Genomic DNA, 10,000 nt, shown 5'->3' with positions numbered 1-10,000 from the left:
CTATATGGTCCAGGATAGATTAATTTCAGATTATTATCAATCAGTAGTTCAGTAGGAGACTGTAAATGGCAAAAACATTTGGCTTTTGAATTCTTAAGAATACGTGAAGCGCCGCTTTGTCTAAGGGTCACAATTGTGTTGTACACAAAGTTTGACATCTTTCCATGACCCTTGAGCCAAGGCCTTTTCTCCATGTATACATTGCTCACAGTCCTTTTTTCCAGGCACTCTACATCGCAGTTCTCTCTACCTCACTCCATGCTCTCTGCTCTCTCATGTTTGACTTTGTTCTTCTGTGGAAGCCTGGGGGTCTCATCTACAACAGGAACAGACAAACATCATTTCCTATTAGTCGATGAAACCTCAGGTATAATGGATTTTTTAAAAAATGCTCATGTGTATTCAAGTGCTTTAATTAAATGTGACAACCAAGAACTGACAGATGATTGCAACTCTCTTACCATGGGACAAAAAAGGTTAATTGTTAAAGGTCACAAAAACACATTTAATATTTACCATCATCAGTGTTGGGCAGTAACGCTTTACTGTAATAATATTACTTTTCCCTGTAACTAGTAGTGTAATTGTAAAGTGAAGTGTAGTTACTTTTCTAAAAAACTCGTTACTAAACGCACCATCCTTGACATGAATCCACGACTGTGCGGCAGCTCAGCGGTACCGTATGTAAAGACCATAGCATACTCGCTGTTGTGAATACGATATTAGTTAATAACTCGGGAGAGATGCTTTGTTTGGGGGCAAAGGCAGGGTGGTAGTGAAAGCAGTGTTTCCCATAATTAGCCTATAATTTGGTTAATTGTCAACGCTGACCACCACATTAATTTAAAATTTTTTTACTAGGCATATTTAAAATCATGTTTGACCGAGGAGCTGTATTGAGGAGCAAATATTCGTGCAGCACCTCCTGGCGCGCTCTCTTTCTCTCTCGTGAACACCGCTGCACAAACTTGTCCAAAGTCTGTGTTCGGTCCCGTTCATACAGTGTTTACTGGGAGGCTGCTGAGCGCGGTGTCGTTGCACGCTTGGCTCCTGTTCTGGTGCCCAAACCAGCGCCGCTTGCTGAGGCCTAAAACCTCCAGTGCCGAGTAGAGGTGTAACGTTAAACACAAAACACTCCCAGGTGCTGCGAGCTCCCAGTCCGGGCTGAGTCAGCTACGACCACTAGGCTAACTGAGCTTATAAGATCACAGCAGCTACTTAATGGCACTTAGCAGTTACTTTAGCAACAAGTAACACATCTGTTCATCAGCAACCTCCGTAAATCACAGAGAGTTGAGACAGAGTAGCTGGGGGACACGGGGAACTTTAATGTTATTTTATGAGGCCCAACAGTTACTGTGTTGCCTCGTTACTAAACGCACCATCCTTGACATGAATCCACAACTGTGCGGCAGCTCAGCGGTACCGTATGTAAAGACCATAGCATACTCGCTGTTGTGAATACGATATTAGTTAATAACTCGGGAGAGATGCTTTGTTTGGGGGCAAAGGCAGGGTGGTAGTGAAAGCAGTGTTTCCCATAATTAGCCTATAATTTGGTTAATTGTCAACGCTGACCACCACATTAATTTAAAATATTTTTTACTAGGCATATTTAAAATCATATTTGACTGAGGAGCTGTATTGAGGAGCAAATATTCGTGCAGCACCTCCTGGCTCGCGCTCTTTCTCTCTCGTGAACACCGCTGCACAAACTTGTCCAAAGTCTGTGTTCGGTCCCGTTCATACAGTGTTTACTGGGAGGCTGCTGAGCGCGGTGTCGTTGCACGCTTGGCTCCTGTTCTGGTGCCCAAACCAGCGCCGCTTGCTGAGGCCTAAAACCTCCAGTGCCTGAGCAGAGGTGTAACGTTAAACACAAAACACTCCCAGGTGCTGCGAGCTCCCAGTCCGGGCTGAGTCAGCTACGACCACTAGGCTAACTGAGCTTATAAGATCACAGCAGCTACTTAATGGCACTTAGCAGTTACTTTAGCAACAAGTAACACATCTGTTCATCAGCAACCTCCGTAAATCACAGAGAGTTGAGACAGAGTAGCTGGGGGACACGGGGAACTTTAATGTTATTTTATGAGGCCCAACAGTTACTGTGTTGCCTTAGTAGACAGCAGAGGACGCAGACAGAACTAAATAGATTGTGATCTGTAGCACGACAGTAATGATCTCTCTGAAAAGATAGATCGTGGAGACATTTTAATCGTCCACAATCTAATATTGCCCACCCAGTAATAAGTAAAGTAATACTTTAAAGGAATAACTAGTAATATAATAATTTCTGAGTAACTTGCCCAACACTGACCATCATAAATTAGAAAAGAGTTACAAACAAACACTCAAACAAAAGTACACATACACTTACAGTAAGAGTAAAGTAGTACTCTACTTGTCTTTTGACTGAGTTAAAGTATGAAACAAAGGCAGGAGTTTTTGTATATTTCATAATTAAAGCAATTTAACTCACCATCAGTGAGTTCTCCTTATCTCTAACTCAGCGCAGGGGTCAGAACCTCCATCTGAAAAACAAGAGCATACAAAAAGTAACACCTCATACTATATAGTGTGGGTAAGGCTGCATCCTTCTGTATTTGTTAACTGTTAGAGAGTTGAAAAGTGTTTCAGGTTTTAAATGGACAGCATCCTTACTGCCAAAAACATATTATCCACTGGTCTTCCTCTCTTCACTGTGTGTGGGGTGGAGGTGAAAGTGAGACTTTCACCTGTGAAAAACAGCAACAGTCATTTATTATTACTCTGTGCTCTAATAAAAACCTAAGTTGCAGAGTACAAAGACTGCCGGTGAATAAAAGGAGTTTTAAAATGACTTGTCTTGACCTTCCAATGTTACTGGCCTGTATGGATCAGTTACACCATTTTCACTATACTAAAACTAGAGCAATTACACACCCAATACCTCCTTTGCGAGCATTTTCTTTCCTTTCTTCATTTTCTTTTTGTTAAACATTTTCACATACTTGTTAGTGTTGTTTAGATTTTTTTATATAACACTCGGCTAATTTTGTTAGGCCTTTTTTAAATAATGACTGCACATACAGTATAAACACCGTCCGTGGAAATTGTGGTACTGACAGAGGATTAATCAGATAATTGCACACTAATAATTATACGAGGACTGAATATCAACTGCTCTTCTAAAGGTGTAACTGTTTCTACAGTGTATATATTCGCGCAACATCTCTCGCTCACTCTCTCCGTCTCTCATGAACAGCGCTGCACAAATCTCTCCAACACAAAGCTGTCAATGTCAGAGACCCACCTTAGTTGGTATAGGGAATTAAACCTGAACGTGTCACTTACAATCGATGCCGTAGCGGTGAGAGTCGAGCTTTCAGTACAACGTAAACAAAGAAAGCAGCATGTAACCTTTCAGACCCACCGCACAGAAAGAGGCCCATTATTTCAGCGACTTGCGCCGCGCTAGGGCACTTTGTTGCTGTGTAGAGGATCGCGCACCGCACGCCATGCCGCAGTCGAAGTACTTTTGTGCTGAACCCAGCGCAAATCGCTTCTTTTCTGAAAGGTTCTTTATGGAAGAACATAGTCCTTTCAATACCTTCCGTCACTGAACATTTAACGTTACATCTGTGTTGAAAAAATGTTGCCAGGTGTAAAACACTACATAACATCAGGAGCTTTTAGACTTTCAGGACTGTAGGCTACCAATTACCTGCATTTCAGTTATTAATAACACTGCATGAATGATGTCTAGATGAGAGTTGATGACAACAATTCAGTTTATTTCCCTCTTATTAACAGTTTCCCCTGGGGAATAAATGAAGTTAATATTCCTCTTATAGTAATAATACTTACATATTATAGAAACACAATTGTTAATGTAATTTAATAAAAAATCAACTTAAGTTATTACTAGTGAAAATTAATGCATAATCGTGAAACCGTGATTATTTCTCTGACAATAATCTGTAATCGTTGCATCCCTATTGATGATAGGGCTGGGAAATCTGTCACAATTTAGGGTGCTATGATTACATAACAATAATAATTCCCAATGTATCTTTGTGGGTATAAAATTTTTGTTCCATAGAATTACTTTATGAATGACCACATTCATAACAACCTAATCATTAAAACCAATATAATAATCACTTATTTCCATTTGCTTTATTAATACAATCAAAGTACACAAACTGACAAGTATGTAACTGAATTGAATCTTGACTAATAAACTGTTGACATCTTTGAACAGACTCCACTTATTTTTCAGTAGGTCGTTTACTTGTCATCCACTCTCAACGTTTTACCCACATTACGACTGTCGCAGCAAGAACTGCATGGTATCTACAACTTTGCAAGTTGACAAGGCACAGCAACAAACTGACTGCAGTCCCACTGACATCTTGCTCTCAGGATTGGCCAAAAAGTTGCAGTCTCTGCCTGGGACTCTACTTTCATTTAAAAAAGAAATCTGCCATCAACTTTTGTCTGAGAGAACAGAACGAGCAGGGACTGATTTGAGTTCATGCTCAGGACAAAGGCTTTTTTACATAGTCATTTTAGTAGTATAGTGTTGAATAATACAAATAAATTATGTTAATAACTGACAATTAACGTAAAAGTTAATTTACCTTGAAGAAATAGTTTTTTGGGGGAATACATGTATTGTCTTTCTTTCTGAGGGTTTATTGAGAAGATCAAATCACTTTAGTGTGCATGCTAAATATAAATAAATCTATATTATCTAAAGCTAATTGGCTGCTGGCTCTAACTCCATATTTAGTGAATAGACATGACAGTCCTTTACTTTTCTCATCCAGCACTTGGCGAGAAAGTGAATAAGCACACGTACCAAAATGTTGCAACTGTTCTAACATGTCATAATATAACATCCATAACTTCACTAGAAGTTTTAGTCCGTGTACACGGTGACAGCGTGCGTGCTGGTCAGGACTGGTAAATGAAACTGTTGAAACACGAGAGACTGGCTTGTGCTGAGTAGGGATGCAACGATTACAGATTTTGTTGGTACGATTATAGTCAGAGGAATAATCACGGTTTCAAGATTATCATGATTATTTAATTTAACAACACTAGTAATTACTTAAGTAGGTTTTTAATATTACATTAACAATTATAAAACTATAATATTTAAGTATTATTATTAATATAAGAGGAATATTAACTTTATCTCCCAGGGGAAATTGTTATTGGGGAGGGGAATAAACTGAACTGTTGTCATCAACTCTCATCCACATGTATAAGTTTTAGTGAAAATGATGATGAATGTTCAATGATGAAAATTGAGAACATGTCTCATGCAGCGTTATTAATAACTGAAATGCAGGTAATTGGTAGCCCACAGTTCTGGAAGTTTATAAGCTCCTGATGTTCTGTTAGTGTTTTACACCTGCAACATTTTCTCAGCACAGACAGGAGGAAGCAACAGGATGTTAAATGTTCAGTGACTGAAGGTCGGCAGAGGACAACGTTCTTCCATAAAGAACCTTTCACAAAAGAAGTGATTTGCACTGTGTGGAAGCTGGGTTCAGCGCAAAAGTTCAGCTAATTTGACTGCTGCTTGCGTGCGAGCTCGTCAAGCTTTGGCGTGGCACAAGCCATTGAAAATAGGCCTCATAGCGCAGCGGTGCTGTCGGTTACACCTGCTTTGTTTGTTTATGTTGTACTGAAAGCTCGATCTCAGTGCGACAGCATTGATTGTAAGTGTCACAATTATATTTAATTCCCCAACAACCTGCCACATTATTTAAATAAGTTATTATGTATTACCTTTACTTACTTATTTTAAAACAATTGTAAAATGGGTCGCCAAATTTACTTGGGCAGCTGTTAATCTACCTGGACGGCCCGCCCAAGTAAACCCTATGTGTGGGAAACGCTGATTAATTAACCGTGACGTTTTAAAGCACGGTTAATAGTGAAATCCAGCAATCGCTACATCCCCAGTGCTGAGCAATATCCCATTCAGTCAGCTGTTTACCCCAACCCCTTGTAAAATGTAGCTTTTCCACTGCAGGCTATATAATCCATCTCGCCTGATGTTAGCAGTAAGATTACTGGCAGCTAAAGTTCAGGAACAGCGTTAAGATTAAGTACTGTAAAATAATCACAACTTCTAAGCCTGCAGATATTCAATTTCTGATTAGGGCTGTACGTAACGATTATTTTTCAAGTCAATTAATCAAACGATTATTTTTTCAATTACCCAATTAATCTAACGACTAATTTTCTGTATTCTAAAAGGAAAAAAGTTGCCTATTACTCGATTAACATACCAATTTATCCAAAATAAATATCAAAAACATTCCTAATAAATAAATCTATATTTTAATCATCCTGATGAAGCACATTAGAATAATGTGTGTGTATATATATATAAAATAAGAATAGCAGCAAATCGTAAAATGAATCAAATTTCCACGCCATTGATGTGTTGTGATAACAACAATAACAGACATTAATTATTAGGCTACTTTACTTAAAACTTTTAATGTTTTTGACATGGATTAATTTCAATATTGAGTACTGCAGTATGATAATCAAATGTATTTCTGCATCAGTGTCGGGCAAAGAAAACAATTGAAAGGATTCACAGACTGTACAGACAGTCACAGATCGTCTGTAATGTTAGTTTCAGCTGTTTTCTCGCTCATATGTGGCCGTTAATTAAAACAGAAAATATGAAACGGCCGAACGTTCGATGTCTTGAGGTGTAACGTTATGCTACAATGACAGCAGCGGGGCAAAAATTACTTTTAACATGAAAGCGATTAAGAAATACTACGTGTCCTTGTGCTGATGATGTGCCATGCTCGTGTGGCGACAGAAAGTAAATAGGATTTGCGGTGCTGCCGTCAGTGCTCCAGGATACTTTCGCTCACGTGTTCATGCTGCTTCACGTATTCGTGGACAGTTGTGCTGCAGTGAAGCTTTTCTCAGATCACAGAGACTGTCTGTCTAAAATACTTCCAAACTTTAGATGGTCGAAGGCACGGTCTTGTAGCTGGAGCTTGTCCGGGGGAATCCTGCCAACACTGGATCGACTATGTTGACGAATTGCCCGAGCCCTAAATTCCTGTTTATATATCGGTCTGCAGCTGATATTGTTTCATTTAAAAATGTCAGCTTTAACGCTGAATCACAACTACTACTACTTTTACAGTGAAGAAAGAAGTCAGTGTCAGGATGGAGTAAAGAGTTTGTAAAGGCACATACCTGTGTTTGACTCATAGCGATCTCTTCCTGGACCTAACACCAATGAGAATAATGAAAATGATGTCATGTTATACTCTGAACAAAATATAAAATAACAATGTGTAGTAGTAATATTAAGTGATACAGTACTGCTGCATTTCATATCATATACATCTCTCTACACAGTGAGAGAGAGAGAATAAACACATGTTTTAAGTGAATTGGACACCCTGTCATAAATACGAGGTTACGTCTCAAGTCTCCAGTGAGACAATGTGCCATTTGTGCTTTGTTCCAGATACTGCTTTATACTCAGTAGCGACTATTCAGGACACCTGTACAATCTACTGCAATTCTGTACAACAGGTTCAGTTTCTGACCATTTTGTCAGGAATGTGTAAATTCAGTTCTGTTTATTACTAAGCCTATAGTTCAAGGTGTTGTTACACTGAAAGGTGATTTTGCTCTCCCTGTTTATATATATGAGTAGGGCGGAATATTAAACACATCTGAATATGATGTAGTCCAGTACAACATTTTCACCAACTATGACCTCAGTGCTAAAAAATTTAATTCACTTAACACCTATATGACTGTGTCAAAAAAGAAAACTGATTAAAGGCATCATTAAAGTAGACTTTGTGGCAGCACTGTTGTAATGGATTGTATAAGACTTTACAGGTGTACTTTATAAAGTAAGTGTTACTTTTGAAAATCCGTTGCAGGCTGCGGGCAGATTTTACCTAATTTTATAAACAAACTGTTGTCAGGAAACATCACGTTTTCTTCTTTTATGGTGGCAACTGTTATTCAGCTCTCCCTGTCAGAAGCTTTCCCTCCACTAACTAAACAGACAGTCACAGAGGTGGGAGTGAGACAGGCAATAGGAAAGGGTACTAAATCAATCAAGTAGTAGCTGATAAATATTTAATTTTCACACAATAAGCCATGAGAACAGAGCTGCTTTGGGATCAAAATAATAATAAAAAGAGACTGTGTTACATCTACTTCAGTGTCCTCTCTCAGGTGTAATGTTGGCTCACCTGTCTTGGGCCACATCCGCACTACTACGTTTCTGTTTAAAAGGAGATTTAAACCAAAAACGATCTCCGTCCCCAGCAGCATTTTATCTGCATAACAGAATGGATCTCTGTCTCTGAATACGTGAAGTGGCCGTCCACATAGCCTACACTGAGCATGCGCGTGCCGGTATAAACAGGAAGCACATTGTCTACTTCGCATTAGTAGAAGATTTGTTAAAAGAAGAAGGTACTACTACAGACTAAAAACCACACCAGAGATAGTTCTGCATGGATCTAACACGAGGTGGAATTGTTACTGACAGTAACAGGGGAGTTAAAAGCAGCTGTGGCAGCAGAAAAAACAGACTGGGATTTGTCGCAAAGCAAATACGGCCTCATGCACAGTAGCCTATAAGTGTATTGTTATTTACACAGAAAAAATATTTACAATTTAACAGCACTATTCTGTTGCATCTGCACTAAATCCATTAAATATGCACTTCTGCCATCATGTTAAACCATGTACCTATCAATTGTGTGCTGGAGATCTGACTGGAGCGGTTCTGGAGCCACTCAATTAAAGTTAGAGCTTGCTGTTTTCTTCCATTCAAAATAATATTGCACATTAACATCATTTGACAAGAAGCAGAAATATCTATAAATTACCTGCTCTGAAATTGCCTCTTGCGTCGGTTAAGATGAAGTCTTCGTCTTTAAATTTTTCAAACAAATCTCTCCAAACTCCTGCTAACAAATCTCTCCAAACTCCGGCCACGCTCTGTTTCTTCTGCTCCTCTCTGCTGCGCTGCTGAAAGGTTGGGGGAGGGGGAAAGTTCCAGGTGCAGGGGGGCGTGTCCCTCCGCTGATGGCCCATTAATTAAGCCTGAGCCAGAGGCTGCAAAGTCACCACAATATTCTCCACTTCTCAGCTCTGACACAGAGGCCTGTGTTACAGGCTACAGTGTTAAAATAAAGCAAGAAACACATTTATCAGTGACAGTAGAAACACCAGGCTTACATACTGTTAGAAGTAAAATTTCATATATTTAAAATTTTACTTAACTAAAAGTATAAAAGTACCATAAGCAAACACCGTAATTTAATTGTTGACTGTATTTTATTCATCTAAATCTGAAATGCAGCTAGTAACAAAATCTATACAATTTTAGACGTATAAAGAAAAATGGTGGTTTTAGAGAGTCTTGAATCTGTGGAACTGTACAGGCCACTTTGTGTGTATTTGTATATGGGGCAGCGGAGGTTTAAGGGGGACCTCAACACTGTCAGGAGAACTGTCTGTGTTCCCTCCACATTTGCCCAGGTTCTGGCTAAGACATCATAGGAAGAGACTTGAGGGAGATGCTTTGCTCAGTCTTATTAATGGCTCTTTTTTGTCCTCAGGAGATAAAAAAGGATGCCCTGAGCACATTTTGAATACTGTACCTTCTGTTTTAAGTGCAACAACTTTTCCAGTGCACCATCCAGCTGATAGTTACTTTAAATATAGTACAATGGTCCCTTACTCAAGAAAAGTAGAAATAGATATTTATCACAAGTCCTCAAAAAGGTATAAAAGTATTCCATAGTCATAGTGAATATACTTAAGTATCAAAAGTAAAAGTGCTCATTCTGTATGACATTGTAGTACCTCAGTTCATGCGCATTCTGTCCTTAATGAATTAATCTCCAAACTCAGTGGTTGGTGTTCCAGTTAGCTGGCTGTAACAAAGTTGTGCAATTTTTCATTGACAAATAATTATTTTTTTCATCTC

The 10,000-nt window shown here is 38.9% G+C and overlaps 1 long non-coding RNA gene across 1 annotated transcript; it reads right to left on the bottom strand.

Moving 5' to 3' along the window:
• Positions 1-100: 100 nt before the first annotated feature.
• LOC119884081 lies at positions 101-9,012 on the bottom strand. Its single transcript, XR_005440924.1, has 4 exons — positions 8,895-9,012; positions 7,228-7,260; positions 2,480-2,531; positions 101-316 (listed from the first exon to the last, which is right to left on the bottom strand). It is a non-coding gene; the product is annotated as an uncharacterized LOC119884081 (long non-coding RNA).
• Between the last annotated feature and the right edge of the window lie 988 nt (positions 9,013-10,000).

The sequence above is a fragment of the Micropterus salmoides genome, unplaced genomic scaffold, assembly GCF_014851395.1.
Source record: "Micropterus salmoides isolate LMB-PRFRI ecotype aquatic unplaced genomic scaffold, ASM1485139v1 Ms_hic_scaffold_3155, whole genome shotgun sequence".
Lineage (NCBI taxonomy): Eukaryota > Metazoa > Chordata > Actinopteri > Centrarchiformes > Centrarchidae > Micropterus > Micropterus salmoides.
This window is presented reverse-complemented; position numbering and strand designations above follow the sequence as displayed.